The sequence below is a fragment of the Sparus aurata genome, unplaced genomic scaffold (assembly GCF_900880675.1).
Source record: "Sparus aurata unplaced genomic scaffold, fSpaAur1.1, whole genome shotgun sequence".
In the NCBI taxonomy this organism is placed as follows: Eukaryota; Metazoa; Chordata; class Actinopteri; order Spariformes; family Sparidae; genus Sparus; species Sparus aurata.
In genome coordinates this window covers 217,010-236,918 of record NW_022045111.1, presented here as the reverse complement: position 1 = coordinate 236,918, position 19,909 = coordinate 217,010, and the positions used below count along the sequence as shown (strand labels likewise).

At 42.4% G+C, this 19,909-nt stretch overlaps 3 long non-coding RNA genes across 7 annotated transcripts; 1 reads left to right on the top strand and 2 right to left on the bottom strand.

Moving 5' to 3' along the window:
- Positions 1-859: 859 nt before the first annotated feature.
- On the bottom strand, positions 860-1,728 carry LOC115577707 (uncharacterized). Its single transcript, XR_003983252.1, has 3 exons — positions 1,638-1,728; positions 1,248-1,431; positions 860-1,153 (listed from the first exon to the last, which is right to left on the bottom strand). It is a non-coding gene; the product is annotated as an uncharacterized LOC115577707 (long non-coding RNA).
- A 3,009-nt stretch (positions 1,729-4,737) lies between these two features.
- On the top strand, positions 4,738-5,685 carry LOC115577714 (uncharacterized). Of its 2 annotated transcripts, none has more exons than XR_003983258.1 (3): positions 4,738-4,908; positions 5,035-5,389; positions 5,481-5,685. It is a non-coding gene; the product is annotated as an uncharacterized LOC115577714 (long non-coding RNA). The 2 variants fall into 2 exon arrangements; XR_003983259.1 differs by having other exon boundaries at positions 4,996-5,389.
- A 9,707-nt stretch (positions 5,686-15,392) lies between these two features.
- On the bottom strand, positions 15,393-17,989 carry LOC115577713 (uncharacterized). Of its 4 annotated transcripts, none has more exons than XR_003983254.1 (4): positions 17,602-17,989; positions 16,369-16,474; positions 16,142-16,254; positions 15,393-15,727 (listed from the first exon to the last, which is right to left on the bottom strand). It is a non-coding gene; the product is annotated as an uncharacterized LOC115577713 (long non-coding RNA). The 4 variants fall into 4 exon arrangements; XR_003983256.1 differs by lacking the exon at positions 17,602-17,989 and adding an exon at positions 17,429-17,579; XR_003983255.1 differs by lacking the exon at positions 17,602-17,989 and adding an exon at positions 17,440-17,579.
- Positions 17,990-19,909: the final 1,920 nt, after the last annotated feature.

The following is a 19,909-nucleotide window of genomic DNA, read 5'->3' as shown; positions in this document are numbered from 1 at the left end:
GTAGTTTTATTAATCCTTTATTTATACTTTCCTCTAAAGCTCAGACTGTTTATCTGAAAATATGCTGATAGACTCATTTACCTCGTCACGTTCTTGCAGTGCTGCATCTTCTCCATGTTCCCCCAGTGGATCCATGAACAGGGTTCTCCTCTCTCCTGGTTTAATCACCGACATATTTTAGAGTTAAAATTAACATCATGCTGCACTAGCAGCTGTGTAGGTTTCCAGCAGCACTGTGCAGACTGCATGTGCTGCTTAGAAGATGACCACCAAGTTGAAGAAACTATTACCACAAGCATCCAGTGATGACCTTCATTGACCCCCACAATGTACTTGAAGACCTCCAGGTCGATCTGAGTTTTGGTTGGTCTTTTGTGTTGCCATATAGTCTTCATCCTCCCAGAGTCCAGTGGAAACGCCTTCTCTGGACCATCCTTATTAAATTCTTTGACCAGGAGGGTCAGATATGCGTTTATTACCTGTCATAAAAACACCGGGTTAAAACCAAATGGTAAGGTCAAAAAGGTAAGATTTAACTGAAGAGTCGGTAGGAAAACCCTTTTTTTTTTTTTTTTTTTAAAAAATAGGAAATTGACACCTCACCTCATCTGTAAGTGGTCTCTTTGGTGCAGTGGAGAAAATGTCTTTATACAATATTTTTAAGGGCCCAATCCTCGATTCAAGTTCACGCATACGTTTCCCCTCCCATGCATCTTTCACATCTATAAAAGGAGTTTTTAAAATGTGTTTTTTTTTTTTTTTTTTTTTTACCAGTACTGTTCAATGTTTAATTATAATTAATTCTTTTTACAAATATCAAACATACTCTTGATGATCTGAGAGTTCACTGTAGGTGAGTCCCAACAGCCTGTGGATGGTCCAGAGGAGGAGGTGGAGGTGGCATTTGACATTTCAGGCCAGTAAAAGCTTTGAGAGATTATCTCCCTTGTAGTTTTCTGGCCACTGTGTCCACTGCTGACATGAACCTCCTCAGATGCTTCTTTGGCCTCATTTTCTCCACAGAGGACTTTAGCTTGGAAACACCGAGCAGTTCCTGTTCAGAGCAGTGTAGAAAATATCCTGAGAATATTTTATGCTCTCCAATCTGAGCTAAAGATGTTGATATTTTTCCCCTCCCATGCATCTTTCACATCTAACAAGAAAAAAGAAAAAAGTTGATGTGATTGTTATCAACGGCAATATCTTTGTAAGATCAGTGTGTATGGAAAGTGTAGCTGCATACTGACCCACAAATTGATGTCCTCCGACATTCCGGGCCAGTAAAACCTGAGAGACTGTCTCTCTGGCCGCGGTGCCCACTGCTGACGTGAGCCTCCTCAAAGGCCTCTTTCACCTCCTTTTCCCCATGGAGGACCTTCACTCCCATTGAGCGAGTGGTTCCAGTGTACCTGATGTAGTACAACCAGTCACCTTTTAAATAAGTGAAAAGAAGTGTTTGTGAGCCACTGTAACACAATCATGTGTAAATTAAATTGATTATCTGATGAAACAGACAAATTGGAAGATGGACAATTTGGGGGTTTGACATATTCAATTTGTTTGTCTTGCTGCTGGAGATTCAAAATGTCTTTCAGTCAAATCCTCACATTGTTCTTTAATCATGCTGTGATACAGACCTTCAGTACAAAGACCCCACATGAAGTCTCATCCTGTTGAAGTGGGTGAGGTTTTGTTTCACACGCCCATCTTCAGGATTTAGTCCTTGTGTCTGATGAATGACCTAAAAAACTTAAAGATGCTCCAATTAATACTGTAAACATAAATTACATGCAAGAAGTTGAAGCACTTGACAAAAACATGACGATGGAGAAGGAGGGAGTAACATTAACATGAAAAACAGTAAATACTGAATACATTCAGGGTTCAGTACTGGGAAACATTTAAAGTTATTTTATAATGTAGTCTACAATTTTAATATGAAAACTAAACTGTTGGATACAGTTGTTACGGAGCCTCTAGCTCACATAGAGGATGCTGCATGTTTAAAAAGGACGTTCAGTAAACAAATTAACAAACTAAATTGAATTTAGACATTAAAGGGTAAAAACTACTTACCAAAAGAGAGGTTGGAGATCCAGCTGAAATACACAAAAAGGGGAAATCACTGGGCCGTCGCACCCAGCTGTCCCCTCTAACCTCATCAGAGAGAGAAATTAATCTCACCTTAATGAACTAAAGAAACCAAAAACTGGATTACTGGTGATCTCCAAAACTAAACTACAAACAAATTAACAAAACACTGAAAACATGTGGGGAGGAAAAGGTAACAAGGAGACACAAGGTAAAACATCTCCTCCTTTCAGTGAGAGCTGGGCTCCAGAGAGAGAGCGAGGCTTCCACTCAATCCTCCTTAAATACGTCATCAGGTGATTCGGGCACGGGCAAAAGGAAGAGAGGGCGCCAGAGAGCAACAAAGAGAGAATACAACCAGTACAGGAACAGTTATTTAGAGGCAGGTGGATCAAATATAGTTAAACCTGCTAACAAGCCTATATTTATTCATTCCAACATGTACAATCCTTTTCTTTGAGCTTCTGACCTCTGAACATTTCAGACTTTCCTCAAACTAAATGTGTCGCCCGATCATGTGAAATACATGATGCTCTATAATTATTTGATGGTTCTGCTAAATATCAATATGACTAAAATAACTTTCCTTTCCCAGTACAGTACCCTGAAGGTGTCCAGTATTTATACTTGTTATGAATCCTTTATTTATACTTTCCTTTAAAGCACAGACTGTTTTCATTTTAAAACTATGCTGATAGAATAATTGACCTGGTGACGTCCTTGCAGTGTTGTATCTTCCCCAGTGGAACAGCTTCTCCTCTCTACTGCTGTTGCAGCCTCAGTGCTGTGGGCGTGTTTGTGTTCTGTTTCTCCTCAGGTTCCTCCTCCTCCTCCTCACCAGTGTGTTCAGCACCACACCTGAGTCTACTGTCCACTGGGTCCGGTGGTATAAAGTTGTGCTGGTGGCAGTGGGCTGGGCAGCTGTGATGTGCAGGAGCCAGAGAGCTACAACCTTTGTTGATGAGAGTTTTTCCTTTTTGTAAATGAACCAGTTTGAGTTATTTCTACCTACAGTTTCTTTTCCCTCCTCTACACCTGGTTTTATTTGCACCATGTTGCTCCCTTCATCCCCTTCAGCCTCACAGGGACGTAACAACATATTTGGGGGCTCGTTAAAGGATCCTGAGAAACTTTAGAGACAGTTGTCCGTCTGCGGTAGCGGCTGTGGTGAGTACTGGTTGTCTGGTTTGTCTGTTTAGCTGCTGCTGCTGTTTGAGATTCTGCTCCTCAGGTGAGAATAGGTGAGTGTCCAGCTTGGTTGTTCATCAGCCTTTCCTTCGGGCACTCTTTTGTTGTTTTGCCTTTTTTATTTTGGGGGTAATCCCGGGCGGGGACAGCGTTCCCTGTCGGAGGCAGGCGTTTCAGGGCCTCGGCCGCTGATGGAAGCCTTTCAAGTGGCCTCGAGCCCGGCACGCTCCAGAAGATGAGCAGGTAAAGTTCTGACAGGTAGGATCTGAGGAGCTGGTTCTCGCACGGCTGGACGGGTAATAATTGTGTTTGTGGCGTCGGACGTCAGTGTTACCGCGGTCGCTGCTGGTAGATGTGGTGACTGAGTTCAGTTTGATGGATCAGCTGTAGTTTGTTTGGCCCCAGTAGTGAGCTGCTCTGAACCAGCTGTGTGATTTCTGTCTGCTGTACAGTGAGAATGGAGACTTTTGTGTTGAGTGAGTTCGTGGCTCCTCCTCGTGTGGAGCAGCTGAACTGTGTAGAAACTGCTGCTGATTATGGGATACCTGTTTCAACTGCGAGAGCTTAAAGCTGCTGTCCTCACCGGTTTAGCTGACCAAGGTGTGTTGGTCGTACCTGGTCGGATTCTCCTAGCTTGTGCGTTGATGACCTCAACTTCTGTCTCTGTGGAGCAGTGTTGAAAATGTCACTGAAGAATATCTTGTATGGTCCAATTCTTGATATGAGGACTTTTATCTTTTTCCCTCCCACACATCTTTCACTTCTATAAAAAGGAGCTGTGATGTGCAGGAGCCAGAGAAACAACCTGCAGGGTTTCTTGTGACGAGAGCCATCTTGGTTGATGAGTGTTTGTTTGTGTTGGTGTAAATAAGTAGTGTTTGATTTACTGCCGTTTCTTTTCCTCCTTTACACCCAGTTTGATTTTAACTGTTACTCACTTCATCCTGTGTGTGTGTGTGTGTGCGTCTCCTACTTTTTGACTGAAAGCTTGTTTCTGTCACAGGGGCGTGCACAGACTTTTTGAAGGGCAGGGGCGAAAAGAAGGGCACTTTAGCGCACATTTTGGCTCCCAAGAGGGCACTTTAGCATGTTTAAACCAGCCAAGGGGGCAGTTTAGTGTGTTTTGCCAACCAAGAGGGCACTTTAGCAGGTTTTTTCTTTTTTCTTTTCAACATTTGGGCCCCAAGGAGAGCGACTGCCCCCCCTTGTGCACAGGTAATTTTATTGTGCATTTTAAACTCCCAGTGTGTTTAACTTGTAATACTTGCTAGTTGTGACACCCCTAAATCTAATCACCACACCTGAGAGAGATGGCAAGTCTTTAAAAAGGACCTAAAGAGGGAGGAAGAAGAGAGAAGAAATGAACTCAGAGGTGGCGTGACAACAGGGCGTGGGGGCGAATGGCAGCACCAGAACGGCGGGCACCGGGGACGGCAGCGGCGTAACATCAACGGCACCAGAACGCCAAGAGGCGGGGGCCTGGAATGGTGAGCGCCAGGGATGCCGAAGATGGCGGACGCCGTGGCACCGAGACGCCGGGATGGTGGGTGCTGGCCTGAAGATTACGGACCGAACCGAGGACGTGTTGGCGCCCCTTCCCCGGAGACAGAGCCAACCCCGCCGGCAGCTGTACGTGTGTGTCTCCTACCTTTTGACTGAAAGCTTGTTTCTGCATCATATTCACTTGATTTCACTCTTGATGGTTCTATTTGACAGATTCTAGTGTCACAGGGTGACTGTGTCTGGTGGGACCAGTGGGGGTGTGCTGGTTTCAGTTTACTTTCAGAGTTTGGTGCCATTGCGTGCTGCCCCGGAAGGGAACGGGAGGCTGCAGGTGTGAAGGAGGAGCAGAGGAGGCGGAGCTTATACAGGTGAACAGGAGCAGCATGAAGACAGATCAGAGTTCAGCCCAGGACAAGGAAGCTGTGAAGCGGGCCGCAGACGGCGCTGGTCGGCTGCAGGATACAGGGGAGACGCAACGCGGGGAAACGTGGAGGGGTAGAAGTGAGCTTCACCCCTCCTCCGAGCTAAGTACCGCTTTTATTCTCCTCCCCTCATCCTCACTGTTTTACAGAGCAGGAGAGAAAGAAAGCCCTGGATTTAGTTTACTGTAATTGACTTTATTTGCATGCTGCATTGTGTTGGTTTATTTAGTGTTGTATTTACAGAACAGTGACTGGTTTTCTTCTCTGTACTTCTAGTTGGAGGCGGCACAGCGACCAGGAAGAGAGAGACGGTGATGAGAGGAGATGAACTGTTACCTGGACCCGCTCTTCTACCACCAGCTCCATCTCTCCATCACCACGCAGTGCTCTCCTGTTATCCTGTTTCTAATAACTCTGCTTCAGTCTCCCTCTTTGGGGTTTTATTAGCTCACCTTGTCTTAATAAAATGGCTGCCATTCTCCATTGGAGCTCCTGCTTGTTGTTGCTTGTGGCTCCTCAGTAGAAACCTCATTCAGTTCTTCTCATTGTTCTTTTTAACACACCCGCGTGACAAAAACCCACTCACTCCTTCTTACCTGCTGAAATACCTTGCACTGATGTTAAAGAGGAACTGTGGAGTTTCAAACTCCTATTATTGATCGTGTTGAGGTAAAAATACTAACTTGAGTTTTGTTTTAAATTTATCAATTCAGTTCACACAAAAAAGGTCACTGATAAAAGTTATTAATATAATAAACTGCACAAGTTGAAACTATATTGAGAATGTAAGAGCTCATATCTACATTTTGTCAGGATTCAAATCAGTTTTGATCAGTTTAAATTTCCATTAATGAAGTTGTCAGTGCAGTAAACTGCCTGTTTGTTAGAAGCTTTGATTTAAATCTGAAATATTGTTTCAAACTGTTTTAATGTCTGTAAAATAGAGATCATCTCAGAATCACACCAAGAAATTAAAATCACTTTTATTTCTTTGATCCCAGTTTGAGCACAGAAACATCAGAAACAGTCACAACACAGTTTGATAGTTTTCATGTTTTATTCAAACATGAACTCTGAGAGACACAATTCAAATATAAAACAACAGTTTATCAGGTTCATCCAGCTCAAAGTGAAATAAGAATAAAAACAGCTGGCAGAATAAGACACGACAGTTCAACAGCCTCCAAACTGATCATCAAGTCGAATCTTTGAACAACAAACTGAACAATAAAACCTTATGATAAACTGGACACTGAGTGTAGAGTTCAGTTAGTAACTGACTCTGGATCAGCACCTTAACAAATACAAAGAAGCAGGACGGGCTCGTCCAGACAGATCATCTCTGACAATTAAAGACAATCAAATAATGAAAATGAATAAATTCCCATGGTGAATCTTAATGAGATAAAAAGCCTAAATTATTGAATTTCAGGGTTTTCTACAAATATTACCTTTTTATATACATCACTGCTGCTCTGATGACTTTTTACTCTGACAGGATTCTGAGTCCGACACTTGACTTGGACACTATTTGTGACTGAGTGCTGTGAGATAAAGACGAGGACTGAATATGTGTATTTATTCTTATATAAATGTATTAACTGTAAGATCTCACTGTCTATGATCTGGATGAGGTTCAGGACATGAGGACAGTTCAGGGAGAGACTGTTGCCGTGGTAACAGGACATAGTGATGACAGCAGAATGAGCTACATGCACATCGTCACACAAACAACCTTCTTTTCTACCATCACAACTATCTGCTTTAACACAACACCAATCCTCACCTGAACCTGAGATTCAGTTTAATGTTAAAACCAGGTTTTAATCCTCCGACTGAAATAAGTGACCAGACAAGATGTTCTCACCGTCATCCAGCATGATGTGAGACTCAAACTAGTACAAACTCATTCATTGTGGTATCCTCATTAGCGTCTGGTTGTCCGGTGGCTCCGACTGGTCTTGAACCTGGATCAGAAGGAAACAAAACAAAGTTACACTCAATAAAATCCCAAATGTCTTGATCGTCCTCAGAGAGATAAAACATCTGTCAAGTCTCTGAACATGAGATACATAAAGAATGAGTTGTGGTTCTGTTCATCTTTAATATGTTGATACAATATTCAAATGTACCTTTCTTACATTTTTTTACACCTATATAAAAACCACCAACAATCAAAACAAAAAGTGCACCGAGAAAATCTTATAAAAACAGCTGGTTTAGTTCAGAGACAGATTGAGGTCGTGTTAATGAGATACATGCACATCGACTGACAGCTTAAATTTATTTTATCTTGCTTCCATCTCAACTATCTGCCTCAACACAACATTAACTCTGAACCTCAACCTGAAATTAACTTTAACTTAAAAAACAAGTTTAAATCCTCAAACTGCCTGAAATAAGAGAAGAGCAGACAAAATGTCTTCACATCATCCAACATGGTGGAAACACACACAGCAGAAAACTTCACGGCACAAGCAGAACTAGTTACTTTTTGAATCAAGCTGTTCCTGTGATTCTCCTGTTTTTTTTTCACTGTTCTCCTTTTCTGCAGGAAAAGAAAACAAAGTTATAATCCAGAAATACACAAATGAAAATACCAACAAAATGATTAATGTCTGAGAAAATAAGTAAACCGTCAAGACTTTGAACATGAAATACATTTAAAGAATGAGTTTTGTCTGTTAATCATTAATATGTTGATACAAAGAAGAAATGTTTCATTAGGGTTCTATATAGAATAAATCTTTATGCTTAAATTCATGTGCTTAATGAAAAACAAGATACAATGGAATAATTGAGATCTTGTTTCAGACAATAAATAAATGAATGACTAAAAAAATAATAAAACCCTGCAAATAAGTAACAATGTGCTATATATATAATATATACAGCAATGTATTTACAATAACTGCTATATATAGGCTATAAGTAGCCTATAGGCTACATATACATAGCCTATATGTGCTTTCATTGTGTTATTTTGTATGTTTTTACCCCTACAATTTAACTTAAGTATAGGCTTGTTGTGATCTTTTGAACAGCTGTGTGCACATTCTGTCCATAATTGAAAAGTATAGGCTATAATAAAAATATTATGTGTGTGTGTGTGTGTGTGTGTGTATTATATATATCGGCCTATATATAAATTATGTTATGCATGCTAATTGTGTAGGCCTAGACTACTGAATTAATCACCTGCCCACTTTATGTCTTTTGTTTTTTAATTATGAATTCATTTTCATCATTTGCTGATTCTCTGCAACTACATTCTCCTCGTTGGCTTTTCATATTAACAGTAAATCTGATATGAGACTGTATCATTCATTCAGTATATTTATGAAAGGGAGGTGGAGCCCACACAAACATACAGTGTATGTAGCAGCCACCTGCTCTTCAGTCGGCAGGTGTGTTCACGGCAAGGGCGGACTGGCGTACGGGGACACCGGGGATCTCCCCGGTGGGCCGGTGGGCTGGTGGGCCATGACAAAAAGAAAAAGAAAGGGGGGAAAAAAGTTTATCGCAACGGCCAACCGAGTTTTGGTCCGCTGCGGGGCTGGGTCGGGCGGCTATTGTAGTGATAGGCTATACCTGTGTTCACGTATCACTGCCTATGCTGATAGCCAATCACATTTCGTCCATGTGGGTAAGTCCCACCCATTTCCTCAGGCTGTTGCAGCTGTCACTTGTCAATCACACTGCGCTAACGCAGCGTTAGCAGCGGTGGGCTTCGACAGTTGGATATTTCCATACACGCACCTGAGTCCAGCAAGGAAGCAGAGCACGAAACAAAGCGGCCTCCAGAGCTCAAAGAACCAGTGATATAATAATGGTAAGTTGTGTTTGAAACTTGATGATGCTTTAGGTGAAAATGCTCATTTGGCTAATGTTAGTTAAAGCTAGGGTCTGTAATGTTGTTCAGACACACATTTTGTTATACTGGGTGAAATGATCCTGCTATCCTGAGAGTAGCCAATACATCATGTATTCAGAAAAAGGAACGAAAATAATGGGACCTCTGTGGCAGCTGCAGGACTGAGATAAAGCTGACCAATCCGTGCCGTCCGGCCCGGACAGCACGGATTGGTCAGATGCTTTCATGTCTCGTTCTGTCCCTCCCTCCTCCGGCGCGTGCACACGTTACGTTTCGGTGTTAAGTTGCGTTCAGACCAAACGCGATAGACGTGAATACAATCGCTTCAGACGCTTCATTCGCGCCGCGTGATCATTTTGGACTATTCGCTTCATTCGCACCATTCGCGCTTGCCCGCTCATTTTTAAACCGGTATTTCTCAACCCGCTCTCTTTCCACGTCTATCATGGCTGATGTCACCATTGTTGCTGCACTGTACCTGCTGTACAAGTCTCAGAAACGCCGGAAAACTACCCGCCGTCGTGTCTGGGTTCATGAAGTCCTCCGGAGACACACAGAGCTGGGGGGATTTCACTGTCTCCTCCAGGAGCTCCGTCTGGATGACGACCGGTTCCAGCGGTACCTCGGGCTGACCGGAGCCCAGTTCTAGGACCTGTTAGCTCGGGTCGGTGCCAGGATCTCCCGCCTGGACACCAACTACAGGTGCTCCATCTGTCCATCTGTCTGAGGTGAGTAATTCATACTAATTACAGTAGACTACTGCAAAATGAACATGTAAAAATATTATAGGCTACATTAAGTATGCTACTAATTTTCCCCACTGTACAGGAGCCTAAATGCATATCAACCTATAAACCTGCATAAACAAACCTTTTTAAATTTAACTTCCTTTTTTCAGTCAAATACCGTATTTATTAACTCTTTATTTGTTTATGTTATGAGTTTTCCTTATTAAAATTTGAAAATGGTTCTTATTTCAGAATGAGATTACACAGATTTATCTAATCTTTTACATATGGATAATATACATTGACTTTTTTCTTAATAACAAAGCTTGCAGTTTCCAATAAATTGATAATAAAGTGTAAATGTTAAATCGTTGGAGAATTTTTAAGTGATTTTCCATGGGCTGTTTTTAAGGTTTTCAAGAAAATTATAGCCTGACCCATTATCTATTCTATGTTGCAGGTTCCTGGCCACAGGAGACTCCTACCGGAGCATTGCCAATAGTTTCCGTGTGGGAATTTCAACGGTTTCTGGCATTGTTCCTGCCGTGGTCAGTGCTATCTGGGACTGCCTGGTCGAGGACTTCATGGCTGTGCCCACCACAGAAACCTGGAGGTCCATTGCAGAGCAGTTTGAAGAGAGGTGGAACTTTCCTCTCTGCTGTGGAGCTCTGGATGGAAAGCATGTGGTGTTAAAGGCCCCTTCCAACTCTAGATCCCAGTTTTTTTAATTACAAGGGGACATCCTCGATTGTCCTCTTGGCCGTGGTCGATGCCAATTACAGGTTCAGGGTGATTGATGTCGGGGGCTTCGGGAGAACCAGTGACGGAGGTATCCTGGCTAACTCTGCCCTTGGCCGGGCACTTCGTGCTGGAACCCTCCACTTGCCAGCGGACCAGCCTCTACCAGCCGCACAACACAGAGGACCCCAGCCTCATTGTTTTGTGGCTGATGAAGCGTTCCCACTCCAGAGGAACCTCATGAGGCCATTCCCTGGGCGCATCCTCCCCAGAGACAAGAGGATCTTCAATTACCGTCTCTCCCGGGCCCGGTTATTGGTGGAGAATGCCTTCGGCATCCTGGCGGCTCAGTGGAGGATTTACCACCGTGTCCTCGAGGTCCAGCCGGAAGTGGCAGAGAAGTGCGTGAAGGCAACTTGTGTTCTTCACAACTTCCTGCGCATGACAGCCCAGACACCGGGACCTGGAGGAAGCGTCACAGGGAGTGAGGTGGAGCCACTGCCAGGTCTGGGAAGAGTTGGGGCGAACAACTCGGCGGGAAGGCCATCAGGGTTCGGGAGAACTTCTCAGCCTTCTTCTCCTCGGAGGGAGTGGTCCCGTGGCAGCATAATGTTTAGTGCACAAGCACCCCAAAAACGGCTCTTTTAAGAGCCAACCAAATAAAAGTATTGAGCAATAATCCTGCACTGTAACTACCACAATTCATGTCTATCAGTCACTGTGCATGTAACATCAATTCATACAATACTGACCCCTCTGATATTACACCATTAAACTTTTTCTTTACTTTAATTATCATTTTTCACCAGCCTGGCTCGTTCCCAGCACAGGCTGCCACCCCAGCTACTCCAATATGTCCAAATTTACAGTTACAAATGTGTTTTCATAGATTAATTTATGGATTTGGAATTTTACAAATTCCCTTTGCTAGGGTGGCAGCCTATGGAGGGAAGGAGCCAGGCTGGATAAAAATCGCTCCTCCTCTATCCACGCAAGTGGAGGTGGCTGAGGTGGCAGGGGGGCAGGTAGCCTCTGGAGGCTCTGGATTAGGAGGTCCTCTATAATTTCCTCCCTCCTTCCAGCCTCATCAACCCCCCTCAGTCTCTTTCTCTTCCCTGTCCGTGCACCTGTACGAAATCAAAATCACACATTCTGTTGATAACATAGTCTGTAAACATTCATTTTCAATTTAGACTGGAGCCCTACAAATAAACACAATAATCACAGTCCCGCTTCTGTAAAGTACATACCACTGGTCGAAGCAGCAGCAGGACCAGCAGGACCGGCAGCAGGACCAGCAGGACCAGCAGCAGGACCAGCAGGACCAGCAGCAGGACCAGCAGCAGGAGCAGCAGGACCGGCAGCAGGAGCAGCAGGACCAGCAGCAGGACCAGCAGGACCAGCAGCAGGACCAGCAGCAGGACCAGCAGGACCAGCAGCAGGACCAGCAGCAGGACCAGCAGGACCGGCAGCAGGACCAGCAGCAGGACCAGCAGCAGGACCAGCAGGACCGGCAGCAGGACCAGCAGCAGGACCGGCAGCAGGACTGGAAGCAGGGGCATTATTATTATATGATCCAAACTTATTCTACAATAGGGAAACACATCATTTGAGGTTTAATGGAAACAAATGTGAGAGAAACAATACACATATAAACTGCTCTTTCGCCAACTGAATTTGAAAGTGTTTTTACATGTACTTTACTATGTGTAATTCTTCACTTAACCAACCATCACAAACTAATGGTCCTGCTGACGGCCCTGCCTCTCCTGACCACAGTTCTGACGGTCCTGCTGCTGCCTCATCACCCAAGCTCTCTTCATATGAGGTCTCTGCAGTCCAGTCTTCCTCGACCCCCTGACCCATGTTGCCACTGGTTTCCCTGGGCGTGGTGAAGGGGTCGAGGAAAGACAGGACCGCAGAGAACCGCCACTTCCTCAAACTTCCCCCCGCTGACCCGCTCCTTCTCTCTCCTTCCCTCTTTCTTTTGAGGTATGTGTCCCTCAGCCCCTTCCACCTCTTACGACACACCTCAACTGCAAACACACACGCACACACACACACACACACACAAAGACATTCACATTGCATAAATTAGCTTCTAACCAAATAAAATACTACAATAAACATTCACACAAACTGGAAGTGGTATCCTGCAAAGGGGGATAATGCTATACAAGTACTAACTGATGCTAATATTTCATAGAGAAACACGGTCAATAACGTAATAAAACAAGCCACAGATAACTTCAAAACTTACCGGAGAGTCCCACCTCCTCGGCGACTTTCACCCACACCTCCTCTTTTTTGCATCTATTGCACCGCAGTGGTGTCATACAGCACTGGGTGCCCACAGACAGCTACAATCATCTTCTCCTCCATTGTTGCTCTGAGCGACCGCAAACAACCGTACGTGAGGGAAGTGACGTCGTCGGCTTGAACTTGTCGCTGATTGGATGCCGGGCGCGATGCCGCCTGAAAAGTTGGATATTTTCAACTTTATTCGCACCGCTTCAGACACGCCGCTCCAGACGCTCCAGACGCTCCAGACGCTTCATTCGCGCCACGCCAGACGCTCCGTTCGCGCCGCCTCAGCCTGAATCGTATAAGGGGCCGTACAAGACATAATTCATTCTGGCCCTCTGACACACACACATTCTCCTCTCACATAGATATATTCTCCTTTAACACACATACATTCTCCTTTCACATATATACATTCTCCTTTGACTATTTTCACTCTCGCACACATACATTCTCCTTGCACATACTTATATTTTCACTCTCGCACACATACATTCTCCTTGCACATACTTATATTTTCACTCTCACACACATACATTCTCCTTGCACATACATATATTTTCACTCTCACGCACACCTACATTCTCCTTGCACATACATATATTTTCACTCTCGCACACATACATTCTCCTTGCACATACTTATATTTTCACTCTCACACACACATACATTCTCCTTTCACATACTTATATTTTCACTCTCACGCACACCTACATTCTCCTTGCACATACATATATTTTCACTCTCGCACACATACATTCTCCTTGCACATACTTATATTTTCACTCTCGCGCACATACATTCTCCTTTCACATACTTATATTTTCACTCTCGCGCACACCTACATACTCCTTGCACATACATGTATTTTCACTCTCGCACACACATACATTCTTCTTTCACGCACATATATTCTCCTCTCACACATATACATTCTCCTTCTATGCACATACATTCTCCTTTCACCTACACATACATTCACTCTCACAAACACATACATTCTCCTTTCAAACATATATATTCTTCTTTCACATACACAAATTTTCACTCGCACACACATACATTCTCCTTTCTCAGGGACACAGGAAGTCCCTCCTTAAACAGGAAGTCACTCTCAAACCAGGAAATACATGTGCTTGCTTAACTTATCTTAGCCAGACACAGCAAAACTATGCAATGATGCTATTCAAACTCATCCTATTTTCCCAGTTTTTCATTTTGGGAGCAAGTAGCAATGAAAATGACATAATTGTTTTTTAATAATGTCTTACCATGTGTGGAACGATTGCATGGAGAAGCTACAGATTCTTCTGTTCATGGGAGGCTGTATGGAGAACTTTGTGATCACATTCAAACCTTATCTGGATTTCTCTCAATCTCAAGATTTGTGGAAAATTCAAGGAATAGAGAAGCAATCAATACTTTACAGTCCTTCATTGGATTTCTTAACTTTCTGCTGTCTGCTTTTGAAACCAGACAAAGAACCAGGTCTCGCTTGTGCTTCTCAGCCAATCACAGCGCGGTAAATGTTTGATGCAACCGTTACCATGGTAACCGTAGTCAAGAACCACGGTGTGAAAAACTCGCAAGAGCTTCTCTCAAAGTCTCACTACACAGGCGCAAAGTGCAACGTGCGTTTGTGGTTTGTTGTGTATTGAAGTCATAAAGTCATGATGGAGGGAGGACAGTTGCTTCCTTTGGTACATATTTTGGCTACTATACGATTGCCGAGGGACAGATTAGTCGAAGTCAGCAGCTCTGTTTGAACGTGTGAATACGACTTTGGCGACTCTTGCTGCATTCATTTCAGCTCCGTTGACCGGAGCAGTATCTACTGGTGGCAGATGACATTTTAAAAATCCCAGTGTATACCAATAACTGTGATCATTTTGGTCACTATTACTGTGGTATGAAATGTTCATACCCTTACATCCCCATCTCTACTCAACCAAAGTTTTGCCTGTGAATACTCTCATCCAGGTCATAGATATATCAAGGAAACTGAATTGAAGGCAACTGGATTTGTTTATATGTACTTGAAATACAGACAAATAAATCCAGCAGCCTTTGATTCAGTTTCCTTCAGCAAACCAAAATTATGTGACAGCATTCTACAAAAGGATGAAAAATTAAAGGAAAACCCAAACATTTTGTTCAAAACTGTGTAACCAGTCTATAGACCTGGCATCCTGTAGAACCTGGCCGAGCCACTATGAAACTATTTTTATGAAAGTAATGCAGTTACAATTTCAAGTGGTTTAAAACTCTGAAAACACCACATTAAGATTCAAGTGTTAAAGGATATCAACCCTGATTTATGCTTTAAAATGTGTGTCAAACCTGCAGATTGTGTGATACCCTTTTCAAAATACCATACCGAATATTCAATACAATATATTGTGATCTGTCAACACAATAATAAGTTTGATGTGTGATGCTTACAGAGTCATTATTTCTTAAAGGATTAATGGCAAAACTCTTTCCAAACTTTCTTTTCTCTAATGCCACAGTGCCCTTAGTGTTGAATTCAAAGAAGACAAAAACTTTCATTAAAAACAAATCACTTTATTCAATGCCAATGAGGATAAATTAGGTATAGATAAAAGTGTCCAGATCATGTCCTGAAATCAAGTTTCTTCTATACTGAAGTGTGTCAGCTGATAGTGGAGCTCTCGGGTCACACAGATCATCCTGATGCCTCTTCTGTGGATACTGACACTTCCTGATGCTGCTGGCCGGTGTCTTGACAGCTTTTGCTTGACTGAAGCAACATCCGCCCAACAATACCTTCCTCCTCTGATGGTTTCTCATACTGCAAGGAGAGTCTGGCGGGGTCCAGGAAAACCTCAAACACAGCATCATTAGGTCACTCTGATGATCTGTAAAATATGGCAGAACCACTGTTACTTATATTATACGGTCATGATTAATCAGTCGCAACCATGCACATAACAACTGCATAAATTTGATTTTGAATGAAGGAGAAGCATGTAGTGGTATAGTGATCTCAGTATTGAAGTCAAGGTGATTACAGTATTAAAACCCAAATGACAACAACATGTTGTTGACAATAACATTGAAATACTTTCTTTGTTCAATTGTCCTTCTGTAAGGATCACTCTTTGTTGATGTGGCAGGCCTGCAAAAGTGTCGTGACATTTGGAAACATTATTAGTATGTTTATTTTAGTGTAGGCATGTGAATTATTTTGAGCACTAAAAGTATTATTCCTGTTTTATTTGAACATGGCCGTGTTCTCTGTTTCTTTGAATATTGTCAGTAGTTGCACCTACCATGCTTTTATGCAGAATGACAGGATTACACTGTTGAAGGCCTCAGTAGTGATGGCTGAGCATCTCCACATCACTGAAGACTGTCTGAGAGACAGGACTGACTGCCTATGAGCCTGAAAATAATATTACAGAGAGAGTTCCATCACTGAATTAGACTGTATTAGTTTAAGCGAATAAACAGGCAACTAATAAATATATATACAGAAATGAAGGGATTAGTAACTCACAACATGTTTGTCAACTCTGTCAAAGATGTGGTGGTGTCTGCAGGGTCGGTCTTGTAGTAGTACGTTGGCATGTGTGCAGAACAGTTACAGTTTACTCCAAAATCACCTAAAAAATATGCAACAGCAGCGAACAGTTAGCAAAAAAAATGATTACAAATCATTGTTAACCAGTATGGAGGAAGATATTGATTAAATAGAGCATTTGCTTTAGACTATGATCTGTGCTGTGACTGACACTCTCCTAATGATGCTCTGGGTTGTTCATAATGCAATTCAGGACAACATGACAGCAACAGGGGAGACTTGGAGCTGTTGACAGTAGGGACAAGCAGAAGAATACACAGACCCCCCCATAATACATTTTTTGTTGAAACTGGCCTCTGCAGGGGGATTTTTTTTTTTTAAAACAAAGTCTATTTTGATTATTCTTTTATGCACCCAAGCACCTCATTTACATTAGAGTATTTGTCTTAATCATTGTTGGTGCTTATGTCCATCATCAGCCATCTGACCATGACATCACTTGTACCCAACTCACTCCCTATTGCCATGGTCAGATGGCTGATGGAGGACATAGGCAAATTTACATTTAGCCAATTATATTGCCCTTTATTTACAATTCATTCTGATGTGCTGGAGATAAACAGACAATGATCTGAAATGAATCTAATTTGAGGCAAATTTATCTTTCTTCATCTGTCCAGTGTTCAAACAAACAGAAGCACGTGGCTAATTATTATGCAGAATGACATCATCGCAGCGTTCACGATATTTAGCTTACTCAATAATCCATTGTCAAATGCAATACTGATATTCTGAGGGTAGTGACGGGTTCATGTCCTGCATTCATCTTAAAACGTGCCTCGGGAGTTATCACTGTCTAACAGACTGATACAATGCAAAACCTTTTGGCTAATAGTGTTGTGCCTGGGAGAGACACAACGAGGCTAACGGCTTAGCTGTCAGTGATGCCATGCACAGTAACTTACGTTAGCTGCTAAATTATATAACTTATACACCTCTACTGCTCATGTTCACGTAACTTAAAACTCATACAGACATTTTACACACCACCTCATCCTCCTTTAGCTGTCCCTCAGTAAGGTTTTAAATACTTCATAGGTCCAGCGATGCTAAATTAGCCAGGTTAGCTGCAGACAGTGCTGATGCCAGGCTCAACAGGCTAACATGAAAAATAAACAGTAAAGCATCATAAGAGAGGGCAAAACTTACAGCTTCCAAGTTTGAAGTGAGCGTCAATCAATCCTTGATCTATATTAAACCTTCTTTGTACTGCCACAGGAAAGCAGTCTGCAGTAGTTTTCACACACACGTCACAGTTTTCCAGTTGTGGGGTTATTTCCATTTAAAATGAAGTGAATCCACTCAGCTCCTCTGTTCTTCAAGGTGGGGGGCTGTTCAGCCAACAACATAGACTGTACTGTTCTCTCTCTGTGTTTTGGTCTTGCGTGAACACAGATAATCAGCCAGCCAAACTCCTTATTCAAGAGCCAGGAAGTGAGCATTACTGACTGCATTGAATTTGGTGTAAAAAACCACTGCTTTCTGAGAGTATAACTGCATTGATGCGGCCGAGAGACGATGCACACACACACGTCTTTTTTCCTCGTTTACGTTTTTACTGCCTACTTCCGGTTAACGGGAGATTTTCAAAATAAAAGCGCCGCAAATACATATAAAGATAAGAAAACTGTAATGTGACATTTCAAAGTCGTTTTGAGTGTCTTTTAAACATATTAAACATATTCAGCCAACAACAGAGACGTTTCAGTGATTAGCTGTCAGCTTCAACACAAGGCTGGTAAGGCCATCACACTCCAGAGAAAAAATGGCTTCCCTTCACAAAAGTAGTTTTCAGAGAGTCCCACCCAATCCCACCCGAACAGCCAATCACAGCACTTTTCCACTAAACTACTTCCTTTTTCACTAAACTACTTCCTTTTCCACTATACTTTCTCTCACACATGCCTATATTCTCCTCTCACACACACACATTCTATTCTCACACACACATATTCTTCTCTCACACAAATATATTCTTATCTCACACCCATATATTCTTCTCTTACACACACATATATTTTCTTTAGATATATATAAACACATATTTTACTTTACATGAAAAATGAAAAAAATATATGCGCGTGAAAGGAGAATGTTTATGTGTGAAAGGAGAATGTGTTTGCGTGAAAGATAAATATATGTGTGTGAAAGGAGAATGTATGTGCGTGAAAGGAAAATATATGTGTGTGAGAGGAGAATATATGTGTACGCAAGAGTGAAAATATATGTATGTGACATGAGAATGTATGTGTGTGAAGGGAGAATATATGTGTGTATGAGATGAAATATATGTAAGTGAGAGGAGAATGTGTGTGTGTGAGCAGGACAGAATGAATTATGTCTTGTACGGCCCCTCATAGAATCGCGTGTCATCGCGCCATTTACATTGATTTTCAATGTAGAGTTGCCGCTCCATTCGCGTCTATCGTGTTTGGTCTGAACGCCCCTTTAGTCTGACCTGTCACCTAGGACCTGTTTGCCTTGGGAGACCCTACCAGTGGCATAAAGTCCCGGACAACATAGCTCCTAGGATCATTCAGGTGCTCAAACCCCTCCACCACAATAAGGTGCCGGTTCAGAGGAGGAAGCCACGCCCCCTAAATTACACACACCTGCTTAATCGTCAATTTTACTGTCAATAGGAGAATAATTCACGAAATGAACATCATGTTGTGTTGAAGAAGACTTAAAACTAGAGACTGAGAGCATGAACTCATCAGGAGACTGTTTACTGAGGGAATAAATCAAGTGACAATTAAAGTCATTTTCTCATAAGCTTAAGTACGTATCTCACCTTGAATATACACATAGGTCACAGCAACAGTCTGATGGCTGAGTGTCTCCTGTGTAGCTACACAGCGATAGTTGTCGGTCTTGGTCACAGTAATCTTGACAGTGATGTAAAAACGACCTCCTCTCTCTGAGATCTGTGGCTCCTCAGCAGGAAGAGTGTTGTTATCAGTGTCCTTCCACTTTACTGTAGGAAGTGGATCACCGTGAGCTTCACACTGCAGCAGAGACCAGTGGTTTGTATGGTCAAGTGTCCTGACACATGGCTCTGGAGCTGCACCTGTGAACACATTATAAACAATAAATTATAAAGAGACAGTTTCAGCATTATTAAAGTTATATTGTGATTTTGTTCATCTACACTCTGCTTGTAAAAAGTTTGCAGTTCTCACTAACATTTGACACATCAGGTGTGTTTATCTTTGAACACTGTTTTATATTTTATCGCAATCTTTATTGTACAGTTTAACAAATTCACTGTATATATGTGTCTGCCTCAAACTTTAAAAAGTTTAAAATGTTGGAAATATCGTCCCATAAAACACTGCTGGAGGCTTTTATTGTGATTTTCTCTTCACACGGCTTTAATTATGCTGCCTGAAAGAAAAACTAACCATTAAGTTAGTTAATATTCTGCCAAGAAAAGGTTGTGAAAGATTTATCTGGG